At 37.8% G+C, this 12,906-nt stretch overlaps 1 long non-coding RNA gene across 3 annotated transcripts in view; it reads left to right on the top strand.

The window, feature by feature from the left end:
• The window catches only part of LOC116450527, a 50,571-nt gene that overhangs the window by 30,274 nt on the left and 7,391 nt on the right, over positions 1-12,906 (top strand). For 2 of the 3 annotated variants that reach the window (XR_004242819.1, XR_004242818.1), the window contains exons 4-5: positions 6,839-6,989; positions 9,018-9,271. This is a non-coding gene — a long non-coding RNA (uncharacterized LOC116450527). The remainder of the gene's footprint in view (positions 1-6,838; positions 6,990-9,017; positions 9,272-12,906) is intronic. The other variant, XR_004242820.1, reaches the window with a different exon arrangement.

The raw sequence follows: 12,906 nt of genomic DNA, 5'->3' as shown, positions 1-12,906 counted from the left end.
CAACCTCAGGTATGTCTGCCTGTATCCTTTGCTTTTTCTTCTGCATAGGACCAGCTCTTTTCTGCCTGATTAGTCCAAAAAGGAATATATCTCCCAAAAAAGGAGAGTGTTTCATCAGTTGATAAAGCTACTAGGTTAAATCTTATGTCTGGGGATGGGTTTGTCATGCTGATTAGCACTCCACAGTTATCTGTCTGTTATTGGAGCAGATGTAGCAGATTTTATAAGCTATCTAGCTGGTTTCTGAGTTGTAATTTGTGGTGAAAAAATAGACCTTGAATCACAATTTAATGTTTTCAGTGATAAAAGATAAGATACTTCATTCTAGCATTTCTCTAAAATATTCCCCAAAACTGCACGTAGAGACAAAGTCTGCAATCACAGAAAAGAAAGAGCTGGGAAACCTGTGGACTAGATAGAGCTTACAACAGCAGGATGGGTTGTGTTTATTGAAAGATGAAAGGCTATTGACACATTAAAAAGATTAGGGGTAGCTTTCAAAACACAAGACTGGGAAAAGCAAATAAATGAGATAACATAGTCTAGTATGAAGTTCTGTAGCTCTCAAAGAAAAGCAAAGGTAGAATTTGTTCAATAGTTAAGTAACCCAGAGCTAGAAGGGTGGTCTTGGCGAGAAAAATGAGTAATATGAGCAAGTTAAGAGCTGGATCCTGTGTGAAATGTTAGTGCTACAAGCAGTGAAGAACAAGGGGTATGTGCAGAATCAGGCCCTCTTGAAAAACAGCCCTGTAGGAAAGCCTTCACTTATATGGGCAAATATTTCTCAACCTTCTTTATTAGATCATGGAATCTGTTATCCCTAGGGCCAGGGAAACAATTTTATAGCCTTTTTGTTTTCTACTGTCCTTATTTGAGCATGTTCCTTTGACTGTGCTATGTTTCATTCAAGAGAAAAGAGCTCTACATTTCCAGTCCTGTAATGTTCAGTCAGTTACAAAAGCAGCAATATTCATTGAAGAATTTAATTCATTTGCTGAGGTACCAATCTCTAGTTAATTTAGAGTTTATCAGGAGAGACCATATTTACCTTTATTTGCTATTTTTAAATCCCCCCTCAGATGCATTTCTTTGCTATTTTAATCCACATCCAGATGCATGTGTTGTTCAAAACTGATCAAAAAGAGGTATTTCTTACTAGAGGTAGAACATAACTGGCATTCATCTTTACTACAGGCAGAGAAAGGAAGTATTTTGGGAAGACAACAATCTGATAGTAATTAGACCTGAATTTTTTTTTTTACCTGCCCTTAAGGCTTCCAACATCCTAGAAAATTGTTCAGCACTTACTCTGGAAAGAAATGAGGTGTTGGATTTCATTAATTCTTTACAGTTTTTCAAACCGTACCATCTCTGGGGAAAAATTCTAATGGATGTCCTGAAACTTGTCAGAAGGTTACATAAGGTGTAAAATCACTGAAGCTAACTTTTTTCAGTTGTCTTACAAATGAGTACTTGAGAGGTGTTCTGGGAAATTTGTGTTGCTTCTTACATTGCATCCTTTCCAGAGGTCGTAGTAAAAGCCGCAGTGATACAGTCATAAAGCTATTCTGTTTAATCCCAGATTTCCTCAGGATAAAATATCTAAAACTTGCTCCATCTCAGGATTGTTTGTATCCTTATGTGACAGTTTCCCTACTGTCAGCTTGAAGCCTTTGGGCTTAGACTCCTGAAAAGCCCATAAATATTTCTCGCAGATGCCAGCCAGCACGTGGTCTTTGGCCTTGGCAAATGTTCCAAGAATGTTGTTGAATGGTTATATCTGTTATGATATGAGCATCATGAATTTTTCTGACTATATTGTTTTGGATCATACTTTCAACTCATTCAGTGATGTAGGTTAAAAGTTTATTATTTAAAATTAAGTCACCATGTGCTCTTCAAATATCAAATGGATGACTGCGTGTTTACTATATGAGGTAATGTAGGAATTTCAGAGCATTTTTTTATATCAAAAGATTGAAAATCAAAATGTGGGAGAATCAGAACTTCATATTTACCTTGATAAAATATAAAAATTTTGCCCCCGAAGAATATAATGGCCAAAATACTTTTAAATGTGCACAGTACAGGGCAGCACTAATCTAGCAAAGGTTTTTTTCATCTTTCAACTTGAACTAATGTGCTAAGTATTTTTCTATAAGGGCAGAGTACTAAGAAATAAGCCTGAAAACAATAAAGACTAAGGCAGTAACTGAGGCATTTTAAACTAATATTAGCAAACAATGCATCAGTGTTGATGATAATTGAAAACATGTACTCAAATATATGTCAATGGATCCTGGAGCTGAATTGCTGGGATGCTAATTAGTTTCATAGTTGCTTGCTGAATTGGTGTCAGAAAAAGTACAGAAACCAGAAAATAAGAGAGGAATGTGCAGAAGTCTAATAATCAGAAACGGATATTCACTCACAGTAACAAACAAAGAAGAAATCTTTCATCTTTAAAGATAAACTATTTGTTCTCAGTCCTTCTGGCAATTGTAAAATAGTTTGAAGTATGTCAATACTACATGATTCATTTTTTTCTTTGATTTTTAGTTCGTTTGGGGGGTTTTTTGCCTAATGTGTTTCAGCTCAGTTGGGAGTTGTGCACTGTGCAGGAGGGATGGCAGGGCTGTCTACTCAGAACACTTCTTGATTTGGAAATACCCCTGGTGTATTTTGAGGTGTCAAAGCTTTAGGAGGAAGGAGCAGTAGAAGCACTGAAATCTTCAGCAGAAGTTCTGGGCATGGCTCTGGGTGCCACAATGGGCATGTGCACTTCTTGCAAGGTAAATGTGCTTAACCCACACCATCCTTGTTATTGATTAATTTACTATTCTTTGAGAGGATAGGAAAATACATAGTATGAAAACATGAATTCTTAAAGGTCACACTTCTATCTAAGGGGTAAAAGATCTTAATTGCTGATAAAGAGTTTGTTTTGTTCAAATCAAATATTGTTCTGAAATTAAAAATTGGTGTTTCAAAAAGCACTGATCTAGTTAGATGTTTTTGGAACTTGCCATTTGTTTTCTTACACAAAACAATTTTCTTGTTATGAATTTGCCAACTGCCTCAGTTGATCTAAATTACAATAAATTTACGGGAAAAAAATAATTGAAAATTTTAATTTAGTTTTAATGCTGGTTTGTTAAGGAGGATTTTGTATCCAATACTGTGGAGGCCAATAGAAGTTCTCAAAAGTTGGGCCTGAAACTTGGTAAAAGAGAAGAGGGGAAGGCTCTTCTACTCTGCCAGTTTGTCACTTAGATTGTGGCACTCTTCTAATGCATCCAGAGCTGTTTTGCCTGCCTTGATTCTCTGTAGGCAAAATGTGTTTGGAAACTCTGGCAGATACATTCACACAACTCTCTCCCATACATGAGAAACAGTGGCTTCAAAGGAGCTGTTCTGGCTCTGTTTCTTACAAGTTGTCATCCCAAAATGTTCTAGCAATGTATTTTTGGAAAAGACTTAAATTAGGTTAAAATTTCCTATAACTATTATATTTCTAATTCATTGTATGAAAAGGAAAACAACATAAGTAAACAGTCCTTTCTTGCTCAATGGTCTGTTTATGCTTTGAGTATGAAACACAATGTAATATTTCATTTTGGATCTAAATAATTTAATTTTGCAGGTCTTACCATTGCAAAATGAACTGAAATCTCTGACCTTCCTCAGCCTGTAGCTGCATTTCACAGTCTGGTTGGTTTGGCAGCAGCAACTCTTACATGAATTGCCAAGTATGGGATTGAATATCCACACCTTGATGTTCACCCTTGTGCCGACGTTCTCAAAATTGTGGCATATCTGGGCACTGTATTGGGGTGTAGCTTTTAATGCTTCTTTAGTGGCTTTTGTACAATAGCTAGGTACTCTTTACTGTAGTCTGTCATATGAAATTTGGAATGCAGTTCACAAGAGGCCCTTCTGTTTTCCTCAAAATCCAGTTGCATCCTAGGAGGAGCTGGGGCATAATTACCTTAGGCCTTTTGCAAGGGGAGGGAAGCAGTCTTACGTTGCACAATTTAGCTGAACAATTTTGGTAGGACTGGAACATGAGGAAAAGGAGATCGGTGACTTTGGCTTTTGTGTTGATTAGGAGACATGTTGATGTTGTCTCAAGGATTTTTTTTTTCTCTTTTTTTTGTGGATTTACTAAAAAGTTTTTGTTTAACTGAGAATCTGACTTAGATTCTATAGAGCTTTACTCCTAAGAGACTCACGTGAACAACTGTTGGCTAGAGGAATTGTAGTAAGAGATCTTTTAGGTCCCTAAGTAGCAATTATTTCGTACTGTGAAGTTACACAGCTAATGCAACTTCATGTTCTGTGTAATTGCTGTCCTATTTGGTATTACAAAGCTATCATATCAAACTGATTTAGTTTTCTCATAATTAACAAGGTTGATATAGAAGGAGGTACAGACTATGGCAGGAAAAGGAGCTGGAGCACATCCATTTCTAAGAATTCCTTCCAAAAAAATTCCTGACTTTTTGTCTTCTATCTGAAATTGGTGGATCTTTCCTTCAGCTAAGGAAGGAGTAAAGAAGACCAGTATCTTTCGTATTTCTATTCTGTACTGTACCCTGTCTTAATTTCTAGTGCTTTAGCATTAAAGGTATTTCAGTGCTAAAGGCAATACAGCATTAGAGCAGCCATGCTCACTTCCAGGTGTGCTGGACTCAGCACTGTTCCTTACCTGGGCACCACTGGCTGGCTGGCTGACAGCATGTATGGCTTGTATGATCAGGTTTTGCATTGGGTCCAAGCTGCACCTCTGGATTAGTATGCAGTCTTGGTGTTACAGGATTCTCCTCAATTATGGTAAAAGTCTCAAGAGAGCAATCCTTGAACTATTTCATTGCAAATGTAAGTCTTTTGCATGCACATCCAGCACTTGCTGAACACTCTCCACAAGGCAGTCTTGCATGTTAATGGAAAAAATTGGCATAAACTATGAGGAAACAACAAAGCACTCTGCAGAATGTTTATCTAGCCCTATAGAAATTCCTTAACAAGTCTGCAAGACCTTGTAGGATCCCACAAACCACACTGCAGAGATCCAAAACTTTCCAGCCAGCAGCAGGGCTGTAAAATAAGCTGTGGATGTTTATCTAGTCAACTGTATATGTAATCCTAGCCATTGCTGTAACTATGGACTGGTTTTGGAAAGAAGTAAGAGTAAGGGTCTTGTCCTGCAAAGTAACAAATGACTTCAGCTCTTATTATGCTTGTACAATCTTCTAGCAAAAATTCTAAAGGCATGCTTGCTTACATGACCAAACCCAATAGTGGTCATAGGTAACCATCTTCTGCTAACTGTGTGATTAAATGAACTTTTATTTTCTTTTATTTCGCTTAGTAAATATTTTAGGAATGATATAATTTCTTGAAATATTAATTCAAATTTATTTCCCTTATGTGGTGCATGCTAGATTGCAGGGATTACAGCTGTAGGTGGAGCAGCTATGCCTGTTAGTCAAATACCAAACAGTTCTCTGGCTGAGCCTCACGTGTAGAAGGTTTTCTTGACACACGCCTTGACAACTGTGGGTGTCTTGATTGGTTCCTCTGGATGGAGCTATCCTGTCATGCATTGTGTGTGTGGTAAGGAAATTCCACTAAGTTCGTTCTGTGTGAAAAAAGACAAAGACATTTACTTTGGAAACTTTTACAAATAAGATGTTGCAGGAGATTGGATGACTGGACTGGCTCCCTGACAGAATTTTGCTCGTATTGGTAGTATAAAAAATGAAAAGTTACGACAACTGGATATAGATGTCTGGTGGGTTTTCTAGAATTAAAATTTGGCAAACAAACTCCTAAAATGCCAGTGACAGCAAAGAAATCAAAGTATGTCTGGGCTGCATGATGTGTAACACTATAGAGATATCCAGCCAACTGAAGGATTGCAAGCAATATGTATGTGCTAGGAGAGCTCTTCCTCATTTTTACCCTGCTTTTTAGTAGCTCCTTTACCCATAGCTCAAGCACTTCCATGTGGCACTTCATGGAACAGTGTGAATGTGCCATCAGTTCAGTTCTGGCTGGCCACTCACTGGGTCATGACTGGCACTCACATATTGGCATGGAGTACAAACCAGTGGCCTTGGGACAGTTGATTCCTTCTGATTGAAGTGGTGATCTTATGCCCTAAGAGAACTTGCAGAGTTTTGCCCAAGTTCTAGCCCTGCTGTATGTAAACAGTTCCTAGTACACTAAATCTGGCAAGTGAACTTTAAAAACAACTAGAAAAACCAATAACAGCAATGTGATTTACTCGTGAAACCAGCCATGTAAGTTAATATTTTATAAAACACTGAATGGCCTTCACTGAAAGATCTCACCCTGCAATTGGCTTTGAGGAAATGCGAAATGTGCTGTTTCATAACATGCAAGATGGGAAATGTTATTTAAACAAAGAACATCTTTGTTTTGCTAGTGAAAAATGTTAAGGTAGTTTGAGGAGGAGAAGAGAAATTGTTTAAAAATGCCTGAAAAACAAAGTTTTCTCCAAAGTGTATCTGAAAATCTGTTTGAAATGTAATTTTTATGCCAAGTGGGATCCTGAAGCTTTCAAAAAAAAAAAAAAAAAAGGAAAGGCAATGCAATATTGAAATATTGAACTGTTGAACCATTTCTGTATCAGCTTCACAGCTTGTTAAAGTAAACTTTAATGAGCTGAAGAATAATGCACTCTGACTTCCCAAACAAACTACATGGGAACTTACAGCAAATGAAATAATGAGCTATTTATTTTGGGATTCTTGCAATGGACTTGGGAACTGTTGTTTTGACCAATATGCTCATTTAATATATTCACATTTAGGCCTGATCTTTGCCAATGTCACTTTTGGGTGGATATGGCACAGCATCTGCAGCAGGAAGGAAACCTGTGGAATCTATTGGATCTTGCAGTGAAGCTGGATTAGACCAAGCTATTGATGTGATAAAGGAGTCTGATTCTGGCATTACCCTGGGTGAGAATTCAGATATTTGCTGTTCAAATTACGCAACAGTAGGCTTTCCAAGCTACTTCATGTCTTGAGTTACACTGAATATTTCACTGTTCACTTTACATTAATCGTGTCAAAATCTTGTTTCTGCTTCCTTTGAATCTATCCAATTCACACTTGTAATCCAAATACTAAAACTGTCAAATACCTCTTCTCTCCTTATATGCCATCTGTATCTCATCTGATGTTGGCAGTCATTCCTTTCTTGGTTTTGCCCATAAATACAGACCTTTACAACCATTAGTCAGCTTCAGAGCATACACTTGGTAATGCTCATTCTTCTGTAATGATACAGCATAAGGCAAAAGGGTTAATCAAGGCCCTGAGACTAATTTCATCAGGTTTACACAATTTGTCATACCCTGAAATTTTGAGGTTTTGTAATTGATGAATATTCCACCTCCAGTGTAAGTCAGTCCTGTCCTTTATGATTAGACCTTGATGAATAATGAATCACTTGGTATCTGTGAAGTCTTCTGGAAGTCTTCCTCATCCTAAAAAATAATGAAGGCCTTCAGCGCAGGATGGGGGATAGTGGAAACACAAAGAATTGGCCAAAACCTAAATGGTTTTGGTTTTTTACCCTTTGAATAGTACTGGTTTATAGCAAAGAAATGTGAGATGAAGTCACTGAAGTTACTTCACTGGGCCTCCCTCACTGTGTTAATTCTCATTAAAAAAAAAACAAAACAAACCCAAACTTGCTTTTCCTAAAAATGGGTAACCCAGCACTGCCAAGATTTATGCAGGGTAATCAGTTATTCAGTCTGAGATTTCTCTAAGAATGGCAAGCTTTGGCCAACATTCATTTTCATTTGCAACAATAACAAAAAAGTTTGTGTCATGATATTTCAGGACAGTTTAATTTCTGTAGGATAAATATACATGGAAAATATTAATGGAAATCAGGAAACATTCAGTTTTCACACATCCCATCTACAGCACAGTATAAGCCACTAAGCTGAAATGTGCCAGCTAATCATTCCTCTTTCATTACAAAAAATTGCAAATGCCTATGAAGGCATGTGAACAGAAGACAGTGGTTCCAAATACGTAGCAGAAAATTCCTAAATAGAATAGTTTTTGTGCACTGGATTGCCTGAAGCAATTGAGCACTTGCTATGCAGGTAGCTGGTATGTTCTGCCCCTCTGCTGAAACCTGAGGGGAAGCCTGGGTCTTCTGTGCCCTAAGTTACAGGCATTGGAAGTGCTGTACATCCCTACAGCTGTAATCAAGCTGACTTCTCCAGCTGACCCAAGAATACAGTTGGCTTCTTTCAGAGGCAGCTGCATGCAGCCCGTAGCCAAATGAATGGGTCATCATGATGAGGGGCCTCTGAGAGGAGAGGGATATGGAAAAAGGAGGAGAATTGCCAAACTGCCTCCCCCAGCAAAGCAGGCTGCTGTAGAAAGTAATGTTAAGTGCAATTCATTTGGTATAGTCACATTAAAAAAATCCAACAGAAAACACTCAAAGTCCTAGAAATTTGTTTTTAGTCAAGATGTTGATATACTCTTACCCTGAAGATTAAAGAAATTATTTTTTAAAGGGTCAGAGGCTTTACTTGTAATGAAATAGCAAATTCCAAGTAGAATGCTGCATTGTTAAAAACATAGGCATTAAAAAAATCAGTGTTTAGTGTTAATGATCTGTGGTTTTAATTTTCACTCACTTAATGGTGTCTTTTGGATTTTTTTTGGTATAAGTCCTAAGTTTGTAAGGATGGCGAGTCTTCTCTTATATATTCCACACTGAATAAGTAAGGAAGGCTATAACAGCTGTGACAATTTCTCTGGAGATGCATATGAGCTGTAGCACTAGGAAGGAAGGCAAAGATGGCTCTGTCCTGCCTCTGCCTTTCAATTCCTTCTGAGGCTGCCAACTCTTTAACTAGAGACTCTGTTGGTCACTGACAGGTGGCGATCTGGTAATTTCAACAGCACCTTTTCAGATCTTTGTATCACCTTGCACTGACCATATTTCCTTCACAGAAGAATTCTTCACTGCTTTATCTGGCTTAGAGCTGCTTTGCATTTCTGGACCCAGCTTTAATGGATGGGAGTCAAACTAGATGATTTTGTTCTAAGCAACTATGCAGGTGATAGCTCATAAAGGAAGATTTACAAGCTTAGTACCATGGGATCTTGAATTTACTGCTTCTAGAAGACTGTCAAACGTTTTCAGCTGACAGCATTAAAATATTTGACTCATTATTTATCCTATAAACTCAGATTGGAAAAACAAGGTATGTATCTGTGTTTCATAAACATCTGAGACAGGTGTAGCTTCATTGCTTTCAGTGAGGATAATCTGCTTGCATTGATGTATCTGATGCTGTACGTTTGACATTACATTTGCATGCAGTTTAGGAACTTGGAAACAGCAGGGAAATCAGACATTTCTGTATTAGACTGCTTTTATTCCCTTCTATGCTCAAAGTAGACCTGTGGTTGCCCTAGACCTGGATGTTGTTCTCCATGTAACAGTACACTAAATTCCTTTGGCTCATGCACCTCAGTCACTTGGAGGGCTGTTGCAGAAGATAGAAAATGGTACAGACAAAAATCCTTCTCTGGTTGCCAGGCTCCTGGAAGGCATAGCCAGCCCTGTGGTTAGAAAGGTCAAGAGAAATGGAAGCTTTAACGTGGTGCTGATTTTAATACAGACTCTAGGAGACTGAACAGATGTACAGACCATTAAGCCTGACTTTACTGGAAAAACTGTGAACAACTTAAAAAATAAATTGTTAGGCACGTGGGTGAGTACACTGGGCACAGGGATTAATGCTGCTTATGCAGATGTTGTATTTCACAAACCTGTTAAGAGCTCCTTGCAGGATTCAGTAAGCATGAGGAGGATAAGGGAAATCTACTTGATACTGCTGGTGCTAAAACTCTAAACAAACCCTGTATTTTTATCAATAGAGTTACTCTAGAAATATACCATTCATGACCACCATGGCCAGAGGTTTTAGGAATTAAAAGCAATTTCTAGAGCTGTGTTCCACTATCTTAAGTGGTGGAATCTCTTGAATTACTAAAATGCTAATTCCTGGTGCTACAATGGGTAGGGTGTAAATGGAGCACTTCTTGCATGCAGAGCCATGGAACTGAGGATCTGAACAGAACAGAGATTGGAGGTTTGGCCTGTGAGCGAGCAGTGTGGAAATACTTTATGTGGTCTAACATAATGCACGTCATCCTCAGATTCCACACGTGTGCTCTATTTAGTGACCTCAGCAGGGCCTTGCATAACACTGCCTCTCAAGTCTAAGGAGTATTTATTTTTATGATATCTTGCATAGAGAATGCATAAAATTTTTTTAATAGTTTTCATTAGCACATGGAACTGCCAAGATTGGATTCTAGGTTTGAACACGGAACAGATGGATTTAATTTTTTCATTCAGATGAAACAACAAACTGTCATCATTTATTGTATGCTTGATTAATGTGCTTTGGTGTTGTCTTGATAACTTGAAGCAGTGGCTTCTCCTAATAACACATTTTGTAATATATTTCCTTTTTGTCTGAGATACAGACTTGGCTCTGGTCAGTGGTGCAAATGACACAGTAAACTCAGCAGCATAGGAAGATCCCAATTCTGTTATCAGTAGCATGCCAACACTGGAACTCTGGAAAACAAAACAAGGTGCTAAAAAGACAGTGACAGGGTTTAGTATAGTGTTAGTTATGGTATATTAACTTCTCACAAGAAAAGTGCCAACATATAGAAATATAAACAAGAAATGTCTTTTCTAAATCAATGCCTCAAAGATAAATGCTTAGGCATATGTTTAGCTGAAAATGACCACTGCCCATATAGAGTGGGCAGAACTTTGCAGAGGCCCAGAAAAACAAATCCTGCCATTGCCATCAGACCATCCATATGTTGGAACAGCTGAAGCATTTCATGTTACCTTGACTGCTTTAATCTACTTTGTTAGTTTTCATGGACTTCAAAAAATTCAAGAACTTTTTTTTGTTTGTTTCTTACTCCATTCTTTTTTCAATGAATTCTCCTTTTAAAATGAGCAAAATCAGCTCAGCCATGCCTACCTTAGAGAGCGTTCTGCATTTGAGACTCTGGCACTATAATTTTGTTGGCAAATTTCCTGGCAGCTGCTTCAGGCATTGATTTTAAACCAGTTTCCCTGATAAAGTAAGCCATATTCAAGGAAAAGAGGAAGCTTTTGGTGATGTAAAGGTTTCTATGTTCTATTTTTTGGCCAACACAGTCATGATAGAATAGAATACAAGCACTTTTGTATTCTTAACCAACACAGGTATGCAGATCAATGCCAATATTGTAACCACACTCAGACACGTGTGAGGTTAAAAGAGGAAGTAACGTGATCCAACTGCTTCAAGTAGACTGAGGTGCCTGACATGATGTTTCTGACAATTGAAGCTGTATCAAGTTGCTTCCTTGTCTCCTGTAAATATGGAGGAAAAAAAAAAAAAAGAAAGAGACTGTAGCATTGATTCTGACCAAAGGAAACCTGTGAACAGAAAAACTATACTGCATGTTTCAGCTGCACAGACTCATCACTAGTAAATGCAGTTTCAGGTCAGCTGAAATTCATGCTGCATTTGGCAAACAATTCAGTCGAGAAACTGAAACCTCAAAAATAATTTTTGAAAGAAATATTATGATGTTCTTGAAATACAGAATTTTGCTAGAACCCAAAGTATTGTTCTTCTGTAGAAAAGAAAAAAGGATGCTTTTTAAAATTTAAAAGAATATGATTCTCTTCAGTTCATTAATATATATCTCCAAAGCAAATAATTTCATAAATTATACTAAAGCTTTTAGATTTCATGCCAGTTCAACTGGCTTATGGGCCCGGCTTTATATTATAAGCACTTTTATTCAGAGGCAGAAATTAACTTTACAGGTAAAGGAAGCACAGTGCACAGGATCAGAGGTAGAGCAGGACTCAGTCTGGGGTATGTTGGTGTAGCACATTCTCTTCTGTGGTATATTTCTAAACATCCTATTGCAACACCAGTGGTCTGAGAAGTCAGCAGTAAAATCATGTGGCAACTGCAGCAGCATTGCTAAAGTTAGACAAAAATTTCCACTTTCCATGAGGTGAAAATACAGTCTGCTGTCTGTTTTGCACTAGGGAACGAGTTCCCACCTCTTGCTCTGGAACTTCAGAAATATTTGAATTTATTTCTGGCAGATGGGGTGAAGAAATCACACCACTGAGTGGTTTTACTTTAATGTGATACACTACTTTCAAAATTTGACAGCATCTCATTTCTCTTCAGAATCCATAAAACGACAGCTATGTGTTATGTCTCCCAACAAGTGAACAGGAAGAATGGGGTGGATTTTTCATATAAACACTTCCTTTAAATGTTGATATTACTAATTTTCACCAGTTAATAGTCTTAATGACAGCATTGGAATTATACTAAATGGTGTCCCTCAAGACAAGGAATAACAGTTTAGGAACTATGTTGAATCCTTCAGTACCTTAGTAGGTGACCTCATATTCTGGTATCAATAGATCAGGGGTTTAACTGCCACATATTTTGATCTTAGTGGGAAAGCTTTCCTGTTGTAATTGTGCTGCAATCACCACTAACTTCTGTGCCCCAGAATACTGTGAGACACAAGTTAATGGTATGTGGGAGTGTATTAACTGCATTATAGCAAATGATGGGAAATTAATAGGAAGTTTCCCTCCCTCCTTCTTCTTTTGGCACTTTCAAAGGTAGGGATAGGTAGCATGGACTTTTGTATCACATTACATTTTATACAAGTGTGCTATAACCATCATTTATGTAGACTGACTTTTAAAGCATTCAGGCAAAGTACTGGAACACAGTGCAAGGGAAAGGTAAGAACAGATCCTTATATTGCTCTGCAG

This window comes from Corvus moneduloides, chromosome 13 (genome assembly GCF_009650955.1).
Source record: "Corvus moneduloides isolate bCorMon1 chromosome 13, bCorMon1.pri, whole genome shotgun sequence".
Taxonomy (NCBI): Eukaryota; Metazoa; Chordata; class Aves; order Passeriformes; family Corvidae; genus Corvus; species Corvus moneduloides.
Note: the sequence above shows the minus strand (reverse complement) of the source record. Positions and strands in the feature narration are given on the sequence as shown.